An 18,705-nucleotide genomic window follows, 5' to 3' on the forward strand; every position below is an offset into this window, starting at 1 on the left:
ATCAAAACTGCAAATTCCTAGGATTCTAAAGTTCCTAGATAAGTCGCAAAACATTTATATGAGAGCCGGGAAAACTTTGGTAACTCTCAACAGATTCTAAGCATAAGCAAACAGTGATCAGTTATTCAAAATCAAATGTGTAGTAATTCTGAGGTCTTTGTGGCAGTACTCACTGGTATTCTGTGCTGTGAAATCACGGCTGCCTGGATTTGAACTTTGCACACTTTTGCATAAAACACTTGATGACAAAAACTATGCTGGAACACCTTGGCTTAGACTTGAGACTCATGAATATGAGTCTTAGTTTTATCAAACAAGTTTATCCGTGAATATTTTTTGTGTTTAAAAAAAAAACGATTGAAACTTACTAGCTAATACCATTATACTTGTTCTCACAAATGTGTGTGTGTGTGTGTGTGTGTGTGTGTGTATGAAATATCACTTCTTTAGCAATCACCTCAAGAGTACATGTGTACTTAGCATCACATTACACATCTTAAGTACATGCTTTTGGTGGAACAAGACGTTAAACGCAGAGCCTGCAAGGCAAGCGCTTCACCACTGAACTAGATCCACAGGTCCCTTTTGTTTTGAGATAGAGGCTCACTGTACTGCAAAGCTGCGTGCATTCGTCCTCTCTCATCTTCCAGACTAGGTAGAGTCATGATCATGTTCCATAATGCCCAAGGAACAAACATTTCTACACACCAGTTAGAAATAATAAAGCTAAAAGAAAGGCCAGTCTTTGCTTTATAGTAAATGTTCATAATTCTAGAACTCAAGAGCAGAAGGAGGAGAACTGAGAGCTTTGGCTCGCTCTGGTGTCTCAGGGAGGGAGGGAGGCCGTGGGGTTTGAGTGTAGCTCAGTGGTACAGTACTTTTCTGGTACACATTCCTTGGCTTCCCCAATACTGAAAACTCACAGTTAATTCTTTGATAAGAAATAAAATATACTACTCAATGTCTTAATCTTTTTAACGGTACTGTTTATTTTAAAGTATTAAATCAATTTTGGCTTGGGATTAGGACAGAATCTCTAATGATTTCTATTTTAGCTGCGTGCATGTATTTTCCCCCTCTGGAGATTTATGCAAATTGGAGGCATGATGACAAATAAAGACAATTTTCAATCAAGTCTTAAGATCTTGGACGGTTCCCTGTGTCCCGAAGTGGGAAATGTTGACACAGTTCAACTCTTCATGTAAAAGTAATGAACATGCAAGCTTAGTTTTCACCTTTAATAAAGGAAAATATCTATAACAAACACTAGCTTTTAAATGACTTTGACGATTTATTATCTCTAAATTTTTGCCTTATTTATCTATTTTATGTGCCTGTAAACATGTCTTGAATGTAAAAAGCGTTCACGAGTGGGAGTCAGTGTTCTCTTCTAATCCATTTCAAAAGCCTCTGTAGCATTTACTCAATGCCCTTTGTAATCGAAGAATAGTTGTATTTGAATATGAACGTGATAACTACAGAAAGATAAAGAGATTTTGTTATGTTCTGCCTCATCTGAGAACTGGAATTTCTACATGAGTAGACACACATACTAGGGGCAGAGAGTCAGACCTTGTAGCCACTCAGATATCTCCTCACTGTCTGACAAACAAAAGAAAATGTCCCTTATAAACACCATTCCTCATCTCAAACAAGCTGTAGCATTTTGTCTTCACAACATCAGGAAGGCAGAGCTTGTATAGGTTACAGTAATCAATCACAGTCCCTGTTAAAAAGTTATCTCTATTTTAACTACTCTAGAAATTCTCATTTGGGGGATTCAATTCACTGAGCCAGATCAATCCATACTAATGCAGCCATAGTGACCTTTATCTTTATTTTCCTCTTTCAAAAGACGCAATAATAACATAAATAAAACAGAAAACCAACTCCCATAAAGTGAACTGTCTTCCTTCTTTTCTTTCTTGTCACTGTTGATTGTGTGTTTGTGTGTGCACAGGCTTGCGTGTGCACACAACGCAACTAGCAGCACTAGATTAAAACTCTGTAAAATCAATTTCTGTCTTTAGTTGCTGTTGTGTCACAATGTTTTTACCTTGGGAGACACAACATATGTATACACAACCCATATAAGAAGCCCACAATGGACCAAGGTATAAACACCAACAGTGTCCCACGGATAAACCAATGAGGTTTTGGGGACTTTACTTACAGGAATATGAGTGAGTGGTTACTTAAAGGAACAGAAATGACACAGTCAGTTGCGTCACCAAAGAACACTGCAGCTCACAAAGCTGGGAGCCTGGAGCACACTGCACAGCTCGACAGGTCGGAATCTCGGCAGCTTGGGAGTCACTGAGGGTGACTCTCAAGAGTCTTCATTATTTGCTCTTGAGAGGGAGGAGCATACTGAGCCTGTTTAGTTTTAGGGACTTCCTGAAAACATTTTTAATTAGTTCCCTTCTATCTTAAAAGTAGTTCCAATCTCAGAGAAAGCTGGTGATGAACACTTGTATAGCAGACCCTGGAGAATTAAGACCTGATCCTCCTGACAGGACTGAAGTTTACAGATCAGACTGTGTCTGGCAGAGAAACAAGGTGGAAGTTGTAGAATCTGTTTCCTAAGAATTGACCCAAAGCACCTCACCATGGCTATATCATTTTATAAATCCAGAGATTATCTATGCAGAGGTCTACTTGACCTGCATGTTAGAATAATCTGGAGGGCCATGCCTGCTTTGAGGTTGAGAACTTTGTAGCCTTTATATCAGCATTAATGGCTCCTGTATTCTGTTTTTGTACGTCACTGGATTTACGTTAATTATGAGAGGATGAGTGTCTTCATAAACCTGGACAACTGACCTAATCTGAATATCATGAACCAACACTTGGGAGAGTCTTTGAAAATAATGACCTTTTCCCTTTTATCTCTTATGTCAGCTGTCACTTATTGCTTCTCATAGGGACCAAGATAGAAGAAATTTTAAGAACTGGAGAAAAACAAACAAACAAACATCATTGGATTTTTGTAAACACTTGATCTATCAGGGAACTCTTTTGTAGGGTTCTTTGTTTGCTTACTGAATTTAGAAATATGTTTGGCTTCATGGCCTCTCTATGGCATTCCAACTCAAGTGTGACCTGTACAGTCCACTAAAATGCAGACAAAATGATCTGTGCTGTTTGCCTTAAAGGTAATAAATGATTCTTTTTATGACTACATGACTAATCCCCTATTTTGAAAAAACAACTTTTCTCCCTCCCTTCATGTTTACCACAATTGCTGGTTTATAATCTAACAAGAAGTATAACTATGCCATTCCTTCATCTTATGTCATTTCCTATCACTCATGGAAGTCACCTGTCAAGCCGTATGTATGCTTCATGGGGGAATTGCTACATGTATAGCTTTAGCTCTCTAATCATGAAGACACCATTATGGATTTCAATATAGAGATCCTTAAAAATTGTTTCTAATTGTCATTTTCACATAATTTTGTTGGAGTTGCAACCTAAGGCATTTATCACGCTATGCAGAATTCCAAAGCCTAGAGTACATCTTCAACTGGATAAACTTCATGGTTCACTAGAAACCTTGACTCAATGAAGTCGATCCTAGAAAACTGCTATAAAAAGTAAGTAGTTTGCTGAATTTCATTGGTCAGAAAGGAAGTCAGGTGAGTGTTATCACCATTTCATCTTCAAAAGCAGTTTGTATCATAAAGAATAACCACTGTTATTATTATTGTTATTGTTTCATAAACATGACCTTAGAAATTGACATTTGTCTTGATGTTTAAGTGGGTAACAATAATCATAGATGTGAATATAAATTCATAGAATTAATTAAGTTAAATTGATTCATAAAAATGTTTTGAATGGCAACACGACTTTATATGAAATAAATATATATGCAATTATAGGACACTTTTTTATGTAAGCAAATGTGGAAATGCATATGCTTTTAAGCACAAGTATCTATATAACATTTTACTGTGTAGCAAACATGTCATCAGGAAATTATGTCTTGGATTATATTATTTTTTCAATTCAGGAAGTATTTACTGAGTATCTGAATTTCTGATAGCAAAATAGTTGGGACACAATCTTGTCATCTAAAAACTTGAATTATGGTTTAGATAAAACTTGGTTGACTAAGTTTTAATTGAAAAGCCAACAAAAATCTTATTTTCTATGTGGAAATTTTGGAAGTCTGTATTTTATGTTTTAGGCACCAACGAATACTGAGTTGCACCAAAAAAAAAAGAAATCAATGAAAGTTTTCACATTTCAACTAATGTATTAAACTTCTTTGTTGAAATAAGAAACAGTGCATATATCAGAAGTTCATTCAGGGAGTTAACTTATTAATTCTAAATGTTTTTGTTTCATCCTTACGGAACACTGTTCAAGGAGAAAAGCAATAACAGTACACTAAACAAACTGACAAACAAATCAAACCAGGAAAACCTTTACCTTCTGCTTTGTTCACACAGCCATGGCCACACAGCCTTTAATTTCCTTAATTGACTATTTTGAATGGTAACACTAATATGTTTAAATTTTTCACTTAGATCACTTTGGACCTATGTGTAGATGACTGACATCATTACTACAATCTATGCCGCCACACACCCAAGAGTAATATTGTGTTCTTTCCCCTCTCATGCATCCTTACTGTTCCTAAACTTTTGGGTTCCTCCCCCTTCTTCCCTTCCCTTCCCTTCCCTTCCCTTCCCTTCCCTTCCCTTCCCTTCCCTTCCCTTCCCTTCCCTTCCCTTCCCTTCCCTTCCCTCCCTTCCCTTCCCTTCCCTTCCCTTCCTTTCCCTCCCCTCCCTTCCCCTCCCCTCCCCTCCCTTCCTTTTTGTTTCCTCCTCTCTCCTGAGCTCTCCTCTCCTCTCCTCCCCTTCCCTCCCCATCCCTTCCTTTCCCTCTACTTTCCCTTTCCTCCCATCTCCTTTTCTCTTCCCTCTTTACCTCTACCATCTTCTTATCTTCACTCCCCTCTGTGCCCCCTCTTGTATTCTCTCTATCTACCTCTCTCTACCTCCTTCATCTCTGTTCCTCACTTCTCCTCTTCCTCCTTCGTCTTTCCTACACTCTCCTCTTCAGTCTTCAAGTTTCAGTCTTCCTCTCATCCTACCCTCTCGCCTCTTTCTCTCAAGCCCTCCCTCCCTTCTTTCCCCTTGTCTACACTCTCTTCCTGTCTCCATGGCTCCTCCCTTTCCCATCTTTTTTTTGTATTGAAATAACATATCATCCAGAACTCATACCATTGCATTGTTGACCATAAAGATTACATGAGATAGCAGGTCTATAGTTCTCATAATTGAAACTTTATATTCCTTAGGAAATGATCTTCATTTCTCTCATCCAAATCTCCTGGAAGTTCTGGTCAGTTTGACTGAGGTAAACACCTTGCAAAGTGGAACCAGGCAGCATTGGTCTTGGTTAGGCTTGCTTGTTTTACATTATGTAAGGTTATCCAGATTGATTCATGTAGTCACAGCTGGAAGGCTTTCATTCACCTTACTAATTAATATTCCATTGTGGACGTATATTACAACAGAGATCCAAACATTAATAATCCTTATGTCTCAATTATTGTAAACAATGTTTCCAGCCATAGTGTCATTCTAAAGTTGGTTTAAAACAGTGATTCCAAATTTTTATAAATAGTAATTCAAAAGTAAAATGATGACTTGTATACTAGTCTTATTTTTAACAATTTTAGAAATCTCTGTGATGCTTTTCCTAACATATTCACCACTTTACATTCACAAATAACTGAATTCTGTCATTAATGTTTCCACCTTTTTGTCAGTTCTAATCTGTTGTTATTTTTAATAGTTATTATGGCAAGTAAAAAGTGATGTTTTTTTATTTATTGTATCTATTAAAATGGTATCTCATTATGTGGCTAAGAATTTAGCCACATCTGCCTTATATTCACAAGCATGAACTGTGCAAGCCGTAATGCTATACCTCACTGTATTTATATTCCCCCATGAATTGCTAGAAAAATTTGCGTATTTACCTTTTGGTCTTCTGGGAGAAATGTTAATCTAAGTTTTTATGCATATTTGTTGAGTTTAGGTTTCTGCTTATGAGATGTAAGAGTTTGTCACATACTTTAGAAATAGCCTCTTCTCAGATACTGGATTTGAACTTTGTGCACACAGCCATGGCCGCAGAGCATTTAATTCCTTAATTGACTATTTTGAATGGTAACAATAATATATTAAAATTTTTCACTTTGATCACTTTGGACCTATGTAAAGATAACCGTGGCATCATCACTACAATCTATGAAGCCACATACCCAATGATATATCATTTTATTAAGATTTTCTATCTGCAGACACTGTTGAGTTTGACCTTTTCTTATCCTGTCTTTAGCAGCAGGAGCATTGGTGAATAAATTTCTGCATCATATTGATTGACTATACTTCATTGATTAAATAAGGGCATTTATCTATAAAACTTTATTCATTCTAAATGTCTAAAATTTCCATACACAGAATATCAATGGCAATTTGCTAATCCATTTCCCTTTCTACAAATAATTAGTAGAAAAAAATAAGAATCTTTGTTTGTCGTGACTGCATTAAGACTACAAAATAGAAGAGGTATAAACATTGTCCTTTTCCAGCTGTCTGTCCTATGCTTTCTGTAAATAATTATGTAAGAATTACATGTACTTTTTTGATCACAGCTGTTACATTTCTGGGGGAAAATGCTACCAAGGAGTTTGAATTCAAACGATCTTTATTATAACAACATAAAACGTATCATTCTAAAACTGTATCCTAGGTTTTAGCTAATGTTTATTTTTAATAAGTAAGAATGTATCACTATTTCTTTTGTAAATATCTGAAAATAAGTCCAAATGTAAAATTTTGCCTCATAAATCAGGTTTTCAAATTCAGTCTGAATTAAGGAAAACTGTACAAAGTAGACTCATTGCACATGAGGGTAAACACATTTATATGGTTGACATGCTTAACTACCAACATTATTTTTTTAATCTGATTGATGAAATTCTTGTTTCAAAGTACCTTTTAAACCATGATTTCAAACTGCTCTAAGATATCGTCTTCCTAAATACCTCTAACTGCAGTTGGAATATTAATTTGAATTTGAACTCTATGGCTTGATTGTCAGGCATGCCAAGTGTAGATAAAATGATAATCATTCAACCATTTATTTCACTTTATTACCATGTTAATTCAATTCATTCAACATTTGTTGAGTGTCCATTATAGGGCTGTCATTATGCCAAGCACTTATAACAAAATTTGTGCTAGCTATCAATGTTTTAAATTTGTTTAACAAGCAACAATAATCATATTTCAATTTTATGCAGCCCATTATTTTTATAGCTCTAATCTATCATTTTTAAAAAGGAAACATTTCCAAGAGTGGTTGTTGTCACCTATATATAATATATGGTGTTGAAATAACGATAATGATGACTGGGTTTCTGTCAGACTTCTATTCTGAGATTTCTAGGGATGACTTATTTATACTGCCCTTTGATTTTTATGTCTAACAAATTTTGAATGGGTAGAATGTGATGCTAAAAATCTAATATTATAAAAGTACTTTACATATGTTCTTGAGAAAAAAATCACAAATCGGACATATTTGCAACCCTTACATAGAGGATATATACACACACACAGACACACACACACAGAGAGAGAGAGAGAGAGAGAGAGAGAGAGAGAGAGAGAGAGAGAGAGAGAGACTCCAATGCTACAGGAAGGTGATGAATATTAAAACAACATATATATATATATATATATATATATATATATATATATATATATATATAACATGGGGATCACCAAACAAATCACTAATGTTCTTTCAAAGGATTTATCACTACTCTTAGGAAGCAATGTTATATTATAAAACTACCTGCAGTGCTGGAGTGTTACCAAGAAAGAGATAAACTTTTAGGTCATATTCACGGAAATTTCATTTTACTTTTGGGACTGTTGGGAATTATGAGAGCCATAGCAGTAATGAATGTGTTCAAAGCATAAGCTTCAGGCAAACTTTAGATTCTATCTTAGAGGTTGGGGGTTAGCTCAACAGATAAATTTCTGTCTTACATCACAAGAATCCTCAGAAGCCATGTAAAGATCCAGAAGCATGGAGCCCATGTTTAATTGTAGTGCTGGTAGGATTGGGGAATTACTCTGGCTGGAAAGCAAGACCAAAATAATTGGTGGGTTCTGAGACATTGAGAGACTTATCTGAAACAGATAAACACATACCTTTGGTTTCTGTTTAAATTTCAAATGTTTGTTATTGGAATATAACTGTATCACTTTCCCTGCTTTTACCCTCTTCTACCCATTCCATACCCACCACTCTCAAGCTTATACAAAATATATAGATCAACATCTTGAAGATCCCTGCCCCAGAGGAGATAGCTACAGCACAACTCTTGCATCTATGTCTCAGGTAACATTGGATCAGGGGTGGGAGAGCAGAAAGATTTTAAGAGTCAGAATACAAAGAAGTCTGAGGTAAAGCAGTCAGGTCTTCCTAGAAATGACTCTATAAACAAGGCGGAGATGTTAATGATATCAATGGACATATAAACATGGAAGGTGGATTTTGAATGGGTCTCATCCATAGGCAAAGGTAAGAAGTATTTCCAAAAATGACATTTGAAGTTATTCTCAGTCTCTACATATGTGCACATGAGCTCCTTCCCACATTTAGTCTCATAGTCATAAACACATATGTTGTTGTAAAAATATAAGAATAAAAAAGAGTATTGGTGTCTTTTACCCTGCTAGGTCCTCACCGCGGTGTCCCAAGATATCTGCTAGATATCTTGGCGGAAACACATCATTCGGCGGCCCAGACCAGTCGCCCCACACTCCATTACATTACTTAAACCTACACATTAAAGAACACACAACACAATAATTTTAGATCCAATTGGTAAGATATAATTGCCCACTTAAACATACAAAGCCCGGTACTATCCATCCCTTGAGAACATTAATAACAACCTGTAAATACACAGAGCAGAATCTTAACATGACCTGCCATCTTGTCCTGCCACGGCTTCTCCGCCTCTCTCTCCCTCCTGTCTCTTCCTCTCTCCTTGTCTCCTCCTCTTCCTTCAAACTTCTCTCCCGCCCATCCTTCCTTCTCCTCCAATGTCAGGCCTCCTTCTATCTTGTAACTCCCCCTCACCTGTACTTTACAAATTCAATGGGGAAAAGGTTCTGATCAAGTCACCTGATTCCTGAGTATGTGACTAGGCAGCTGTCCTTGGGGCAGTGGAATTAGCATCAAAATACAGTTAACTTCAGGGCAAACCACAACACACATACACACACACACACACACACACAACACACACACTCACATACACACACACATTCACATACGCACACACACACATTTACATACATACTTACAAATGTGTGACCATTAAAAATTATATTACTTCACACCAAGCTCAAATTTTCTGTTATTCTATGCTCTTTGCTATGTCTCCATAACTTCTAACCCAACACTCTCCCCTTTGCATTTATATTACACATTGTCCTCTCTATGTAACATGAAAGAAAAAAACAATATTAATAATGCTGGTTTTGTAACCTCCTATGCTAGGTTGTTTCCTGTGGATTAACCCTAAATTACTTCCAAACCTCCTAACTCTCTCCACAGCCACCATGATGACCCAATGGTCTCTGACATCTTTTCTTATGAGCTGAAAACACCAAGCAGAATTTTCTTGTACTTAAGTCAGGCAACCACAATTTTAAGAGTTCAAAGTTGGACTACTCCAACATTTGTCCTCTGTGGGATCAAGGGATGATAATCTTCCTACACTGAAAAACTGTTTCCACGGCAAAGGACTCGTAAGCAATAGGCAGGTTTCCTCTCTCTTTTCTTTTCCATCTCTTTTTTCTTTAGACTTTATTCATGGACAGCTGCCAGAGGTGTGAAGAGTAAGCCAGGCTTTTCCTGAATGGTCTTCAATGTAGACTTTTTAACTAGACATAATATAGTTACCAAGGTGGGAAAACAAAGTGAAATGCATGTTTTTCCTTCAAAATACCCCAATATGCCTGATGCATGCTATTGTTTCCTGAAACTTTCTTTGCCTGAACTGTCTTTCCTATATATTTAAAAAGCAATCATGATTTTTAAAGTCCATAACAATGTCAGTAATAGCTTTATCTTGATCCTATTTATTATCTCTGCCTTGGTTTTTTCCCTTGATTTATCACATTAGTTGGATCAGACAATGTGCATGCTTATGTCTTCATGCCCATACATGAAAAAGGTCCACAGTGAAAGAAGTAGAAAATAAATTAAGGGATTCACAAAAGAAGAAATAGATAACTGAAAAGAGAAAAAGAGAGGAGAGGAGAGAAGGGAAGAGGAGTGAGGAGAGAGGAGGGAAGAATAGGAGAGGAGAGCAGAGAAGAGGAAAACAGGGGAGAGGAGAGCACAGGAAAGGAGAAGAGAGCCAAGGAGAAGAGAGGAGAGGAAAGGAGAGAAGGGCAGGGGAGAGGAAAGGGTAAGAGGAGATGAGGTCGGGAGGGAACCGGAGGAGAACAGAGGAGGAAAGGAGAGAAGAAGAAAGGAGAGGAGGAAGGCGAGTAGAGAGAAAAAGAGAGAGGAGAGGAGGGGAGGGAAGGGGAGAGGAGAGGAGAGGAGAGGAGAGGAGAGGAGAGGAGAGGAGAGGAGAGGAGAGGAGAGGAGAGGAGAGGAGAGGAGAGGAGAGAAGAGAAGAGAAGAGAAGAGAAGAGAAGAGAAGAGAAGAGAAGAGAAGAGAAGAGAAGAGAAGAGAAGAGAAGAGAAGAGGAGTTGAAGAGAGGCTACCGGGTGAAAGTGTCTAAACACTAATTGACAATGTTATGCTTTCTGTACAGCTCTGTACTAAATATTAATTAGTAAAAATAACATGGAGAGTGTTGGCTGACTCCATGGAGAATTCTTACAGAGATAGCCAGCCCTCAGTGCAGTTATGTAGGCTTGGGTCAGGTGGTTTCCTCTTTCGGCTGTTTTGGTTCCTCCATGGTTCTTGAGTGGTTGCCAACAGTTCCAGGCGTTATAGAGTTGTTGGTTAACTTATAATGGAAAAGCAACAATTTTTCCAGGACTTCTTACACACATCAGGGCTGACTTTGGCTTCTGGAGGTCCTACTTTGACTTACTAGCATGGGTAACATTTTTGTATTCTGAACTTAGAAGTATTATAGTTTTGCAAGTTCATGGTCCTATCTGGAAAGAGGATAAAGGTCTCCATTGCCTACGCCATCACATCAGTCAGAGTTCAGGTCCAGAGAGGAAATGTATGTTGAAGGGCAAACAGCAAAGGATCAGTTAAGCAACGAAATTGTGTTTTGATCCATTATATTCTGATGTGCTTGAGTTCTGGTGTAAGTTGAGCATATCACTTTAGAGGCGAGTGAAAGATCCTGAGGTTGGGGTTAGCTCATCTGCCAAATAGAGAGATGTCTGCCTGTGGTACGTGTCCATGGCAGGCAGGATGTTATATTACATTTTCTGCCAACCAGAGACAACCAGCTTTGTCTATAAAATGCCCCCATTCATAAACCTGCTAACTGACACTCCTACTTTAGATACTGGTGTGGTGTCTTAGAAAAAAATAAGATTTTTTGTTAGTCATCAGTCTCATTGGCAATGACTCGGTGTAAGGACACATGGACTCATGTAGAAAGGAGAAAAATTCAGAAATGTCATTTTCTCCCTGTTGTAATTCTTAGTGTTCTGCTTCTCATTTGATTTTGACTTCAATTTAATTCTATGTTTGTAAGCCTAAGTGTTCTATAAAATTTCTAGGAATGTGTCTTAGGATTTTCATTGAAAAAGTAATCTCTTGCTGCCCTTAGTTTGTGGAAGGCAGTCATGTCTGGTGGCTAACAGAGCGAGCCTAGGAATCAGGAAGGATGATGTCCTCTCCAGGATCTAATCCTTAATTAAGTGCTGCAGGACTCAGTTCCTTGATCTATAAAATTAAGTAAATTCAATGGGTTGTTGTAAAGACCAAATACAGTACATAAACTGCACATAAAGCCAAATAGTTACCACAGGGTAAACGGCCATTATCGTGACTGACAGCATCATTTCTTCTCTACTCGTACATCAGCATATCTTTGGGAAGAAGTTTAGTGTTGGAGCTTGACATCATTTATTTTTGTTAAGAATCTCAAAATACATTGTGAGTGCCAATATTTTTAAATTATACTTTTATGTTATGTGTATGAGTATTTTGCCTGCACGTACACATGTGCACCGTTTGTGTGCCTTCTACTGAAGAGTCAAGAGAAATGAACAGTTGTAAACTTCCATGAGAGCTCTGGTAACTAAATCCAGTTCCTTGGTAAAACCAATCAGTTCTTGTCATGACTGAGCTATCTACACACACACACACACACACACACACACACACACACACACACACACACACGGGGAGAAAGAGATTTTAAAATGTATTGACACAATTCACTTTTGTTTTTCAGCATATACTTGGGGGTTGATTAATTTGTGATTGACCCCGAAGTACATTTTTAGTGGTACTTTTGATTATAATGAATGTGGACTTTTTCTAGTGGTTTAATTTGTTGAAAGGGTACTAGAATCCTATGATATTAACACTGCCTCCAGCTCCAGACACAATGATGCACACATACATCATACATAAATACGTGTGTATGTGTGTGTGTGACCGTATCTACTCTTTGCTGAGTGAGTTGTATCATTACAGCTTATTCTCACTCTTTAGCTATAAGTGCTCTGCCAATTGAATTCGTCCACCTTTTTATTTTTACAATGCCCTTCTCACACTTCTCACCTATTTAAGAGCTTGAAATGTACAACAATGTTGGTGTCTCATTGAGAGTAATTGGGGGAAAAAAACCCATCTTACTAGATCACATGGGATAAATTTTTAAAAGACTGCCTCTATTTTATAACGTATATCTCTACAATGTTAGTTACTCAATAATTTGTAAAAAAAATTAATTTCTGTCCATATGGCCACTGGACTTCTTTAAAACCAGTTTTATAAATATTTCTTGAACCATACTCTTATGTGGACAGTGACAAGACCAGCACTAATCAGTGTGCCTTGGGTATGCTTCATGCTAAGGAGGTCTGGAGCTCACGACCCAGTTTCACTACTGTCAGCTAAAACAGTCCTTTGTATTCTAAGAGAAATAAAGGGCCTTCATCTCCACCAGAAGGTATCTAATTATCTAAAGAAAAGTGATTAACTGATTATGATGAATAAATTAATCTCCGAGGAGATGCACAAATTCAGACACTCCTAATTAGAATAATTTTCCTGGGACATGTACAAAAATTCTCTCTACTTATTAGCAATGATTAACAGAACAATAACTAATTTTTGGCAGCTCCCTACAAAATTATTAGAATCACCCTTAGGACACAGATTAAGCAGTTGTAAATCCATATCAAAGTTGTTTTAAAATGCATGAACAAAAATGCCAGCATGAAGTACAATCTTTATTTCCATTCAGAAGAATTGTCACTTTCACTTGCTACAATGTTGTCATAATCGTCTTCATCTTCATTAATTATTGAGAGTATTCCAGTTGGCTGGGACTGATTGACATATTTTATATGATGAGTTAAATGTTGTTTCTTACAGCAGCCTAGTGAATCCAGTGTTAATGCTAAGTCCAATTTCATGCAGATGCAGTTAAAATTTTATTTTGTTCTCTTTAGTCTATCATTTCCCTGTTATGAAGTCTTATCAATTTTTACCACTAGTGTTTTAGATCATTTTTAGGGTTTTTTATAAATTCTACCACTAGCATCTGATATAATTTTTAAAATTTACTAGTAGTTGACATAAATGCATTTAATATATTGAACTACATTGGACCTGTTACTGCAAAAAAGGTATAAAAATAAAGACAAAATAGTTCTGACAATTCTCAATGTACCATGTATTTAGGAAGAAAAAGAAATTTTATCAAAGTTTAAAAGAAAACATTTTCTGATTCTACTTTGATACATAAGTGGGAATTAGCACGAAGGATGAAGCAATGTAAGAATATATGTTCTGTGCTATCTTAAGAACCCTGTAAAAACATCATCTTCCTAGACAGCAGAAAATTATGAAAGATAGGGCTCATAATAAAATCATTAGACATATAACAAGAAGAGAAGCATGCAGGAGAAAAACATTTAAATTATGATAGCATAGTTAAGTAGAACTCTATATTTTGTTTCTCTATCCACCAGTCACGTATACATCATCTTCTTCATGAATGCAATAGCTTTCTCAATGAGATGATGTCTATGACATTCATGTAGACTTCTAAATAATGAATGTTCATCAGAATAATTGATAGTTTTTCACAAAACTGAGCCCATCAATCAAGCAGACATGTACAAATAGTATTTGTCAGACTATTTAAAGTTTGTTATGAATCCATATGCACATCAAATCTGGAATATAAATGTGGTGGAATAGTCAACAGTCACTCTTTGGAGGCAAATACGTACAGGATCAGATATACAGGTAGGATTCTTCTAGTGGGTTGTGGGCTGTGGAGACCATGAGACAGAAGGTGACCTGAACAAAAGCATCCTGGGACACTCACTGGAGAACCATTTGAAACACTAAGTAAAGGAAAAGAATACAAAGGCTAATGTGTTCTTCAAGAGCCAGCTGTGACCAAGCTTGAACACTTCCTGTGTCTCAAAGTAAGCCCATGGCCCATTCAGTGTCCACTAGGCCATTTTATTGCCGCTGTTCCATGTCTTCTTGTATGGCTCTGGCTGCCCTGGCTTCTGGGCTAACATGATGGCATCCAGGTCAACTCATTCTTCAGGGGAGTCTCTACTTACCTTTTACTACTTCTGGGTTCAATATACCCAAATCATGGGCTTCCTGATATACCTTTCTCACCAGTTGAAGTAACTATTCTAGGTCCCCTCATTTTTATTATTTTGAGAAAGAATCCTTAGAAAGGTAGAGTTAGCTGTGAGATCTGAACACCATCTGCCAGGCCCCATATTCTAATCCAGATTCTGCAAGATGTCATATCATATACTCTGAAACATAGCATATAATATACACCATTAAACACTTCAGGGAATAGAGTAACTTAAAACAGGGAGGATGCAAAATTATTGTCTTCTTTTTTTTTTTGGAAAATACAAACTTTAATATTCAGTGGGTATTTATACTAGTAGTCACAGAAATTTAACTTTTTAAACTCTCTGTGGACTAACCCAACACTTTGATGCTTCTAAATACAATGGATCCAATTAATCCACATGAAATTCTCTCTAACTATTGCAATGCCAAAAAATTAAAATATTTAAATAACCAGTAGTCTGCTTCTTAAGAGCTTTCAGATGGAAATGGCAAAGATAATGTCTCTGTCAGGAAAATCATTGACTGGGACATTTCTGTTACTTATTAAGCAAACAGAGGCACGGGCCACTATTGGTTTCTGTCAATAACATATTGAGGAAAGCAAAATGGCCTTGCACCGTTTCCTCTGTGAAGGAGACTCACAGCAAGTCATTGTGCAAAAGATGTTACATCCTGTAAACCTTAGGAAGTTGTTTAAAATGGTCCCTTGCTTTATTTCTGCCTGTCATTGAATTAATTAAAAATGGCAGATATCTAACAATGAAGAACCCACTAGAAAGTCAATGTGGTATGCCTCAAAGAATATATAAAATACTTTCCGATTAAAATGCCTCTAACTAAGCTCTAGAGATCTGGTATACAGAAAATTAACAACACTTTCCAATCTTTCTTTAGGGTTATGGTCTGAATTTTCAATTCGACTTACCTTACTGGAAAAGGGTGTTAGTTACACAGTTGCCTCATATGCTCTGTGTGGTTTGCACTCCAAGATCTATTGAAGTCACACATACTGCTAAACTTCACATGTCACATACTATAGTGTCACATTTATCTATAGTATTTGATAACTTATAAATAATAATTTATAAATAACCACAAGCAACTAAAACAATCTGTTTAAAAGAGATCATTGGTATATTGTTCCTATTATATGACAAGTTTTCCACCAATTTCCCTCTCTTGTTCATGTGACATGTCCACTTCCTATGAATACATGGCATATATTTCAGTGTAACATTAATCTACTTATCGCAGTTATCAGATTGTGTTTTAGCACAGATTTATGATGGCCAGTGTAGCTAGGACACCTAACTACTGAGGAATACATTACTGCTCTAGAGAGATGGATGGTTAACATCCTGAATAGTCCAGAGTAGGATTACACGGAATCGTTATCAGATTCTTCTTGGTGATGTGTAATATATGCATTAATAATTGTGATTTCTAGAATTGATAGATTTTTCCTTTAGTTCTTTTAAATTCCAGTTAATTGGCAGTAGAAACAGTGGGTTGGCAGTGCAATAAGAGACTTCTGTGTTCATCTCAATGCTAACATCAAGATATAGCAACGACAATTTGTCTAATACACGGACCCTTCTCCCTAAATGATTTGTTGAAAACGTTCATAATTAGATATGTTTGGGATACTACTTTTCATCTTCCTTGTGTCATGAAAGTACCTATTGGTGTTTATGACTATATAGGACTATATTGGAGTACTTATTTAAATATATTATACATAATAGTAAATGTTATAGTCTTAAAATGTCAATGTTTATAATATTAAAAAGTACTGCAAAACCACAAAAGCATATCATTTGTGGCCAAACATCAACATAACTTTTCAAGAAGTCAACTTGTTAATGTTAATGAATACTTAAATGGGATTTTGAAAGATCTATTCAATTGCTCTTTTATCAAAAGATAGGTTTTGTTTTCATTCATGTATGTGCATGCGTGTTTCTGCAAGAGCTTGTACGTATCATGTACATTCAGGTGCACAGAGGGGCTCTTCTAGATTTAAAGAAATTGGAGTTACAGGTGGTGTGAGCTACCTAGGGAACCAAACTCAGTTTCTCTGCGAGAGTAGTGAACACTCTCATCCACGAGACTAAGATTTCCTGCTCATGTGTTATTATTTCCTCAGTCCTGAGACTGCATTCTTAGGGGATTGACTTGTTCTGACTGTGCAGTTTTCATGTGATTTTATCTTCCTCAGTACTGCCACAGTGGCTAGTGAATGGATGCTTGACAGTTGCACTGGGTGTTCCTTCTCGTGATAGGATAGCAATGATTACCACATACCCTGACAGTAAGTAGAAAATCACATTGGTTTATTTGTTCTCTGTTGTAGTGCATTAGTGACAGTCAACTCATTTGATTTAAACATGAGTACGTTAGGAAACATTATTGGAAATCCACTACAATCTAACAATAAATCATGTCCACTATGGGCACATCATCATGAGCTTCCTTCATAGAACATCAAGACCTTCAAAATTATTTCTCTGCTGTGAAGAACATAACAGTAAGGTTACTTTTATATTTTTACTAGGCTTTTTTTTAAAAAAAAGTGAAAACGTTATCAAACTAAGAGATTAAGGTTTAAAGTCTTTCTTAAAGTCTTTCTTAATATTTCTTGTGATGACGACAAAGGACAGAATTATTCAAAAACATCCCCTGTAAGAAAACAAAGAGGGAGACAGCTAACTTACCAATGCCAGACTGTATAAATCGAGAGCTATATGATATTGATGCTGACAAGCCATCATAACCATGATGTTTCCTACCTTGCAAGAGAAAATAGGCATGCACTATATCATACAATTGTTTGTTAAAACTACACAAATCATAACATTAAGCTGATATTATTAATATTTAATGCTGAATTTAAGTGAAATAAATTAGACAAACTGATCTGTGCTTAACACAGTCTGGTGATTTTACAGGGGAATTTCATAAGCTGGCTTACTCCATTCTTATTTCCTTTTACTACAGAATGTGAGATTTCTCCACAGTTGGTTTCGTTTGGCCGGTGGCAGGTCTGACTGGCTTAGGACTGCCATGATCTCTGTCTTCTGTGGGTCTTTTATATGTTTTCATTGTAAGCCAAGGTGCCTTTCCTCACAGTGAACTTACTTCCAAGGCTGTGTTTTTTAACTCTTATTTTTAAAAACCCACCTTGTCTTGTTTCCTCAAATAATTGTGTTTCCCCCCTCTAAATACCTTGTTTAAGGCTCCTTTTTTGTGTCTATCTAAGCAATGTCACTTCTATCAGCAGAAGGGAACTGTGTGTTCAGGCAAAACAAAATGTCCTCTTGAAAACTGACAGACACCCCTGTCTGCTGAGTAGCTTAATTTAGCCCAGCTTGGTTGGCGTTCACTTCCCTGAAGGGGCTTCTGCTGCACTGGCTGCTACTGCTGACATTTTCTTGGATGTTGGTGCCATTGAGTAATTGTTCTGGGGTGCTAGAAAGATGGTTAAGAGAACTGGCTGTTCTTCCAGAGGTTCAGGATTCACTTCCCAATAATCGCATGGTGGCTCCTGACCATCTACAGTGGGATATGATGCTCTCTTTTCTCAAATTCCTTCTTTGGTCATGCAGACATACATGCAAATAGATCAGTTAATTAATTAGTTAACTAATCTTTAAAAACAATCGTTTTTGTCTTTTTGCTACTTTAAGACTAAAATTTAGCAGGCAGATTGTTTTTTTTATTTCAAGTACTAAATGTTCAATGCTATATTTTATTGTAAAGTAACATCAGAAAATCTCCTTGACATTTTTCACTGTGATAGAAGAAGTTACAGGTGGAGCATG

At 36.7% G+C, this 18,705-nt stretch overlaps 1 long non-coding RNA gene across 3 annotated transcripts in view; it reads right to left on the reverse strand.

The window, feature by feature from the left end:
• Positions 1 to 18,705, reverse strand: part of LOC108350139 (uncharacterized) — a 68,943-nt gene that overhangs the window by 6,520 nt on the left and 43,718 nt on the right. The window lies entirely within an intron of this gene.

This window comes from Rattus norvegicus, chromosome 2 (genome assembly GCF_021556685.1).
Source record: "Rattus norvegicus strain SHRSP/BbbUtx chromosome 2, alternate assembly SHRSP_T2T, whole genome shotgun sequence".
Taxonomy (NCBI): Eukaryota; Metazoa; Chordata; class Mammalia; order Rodentia; family Muridae; genus Rattus; species Rattus norvegicus.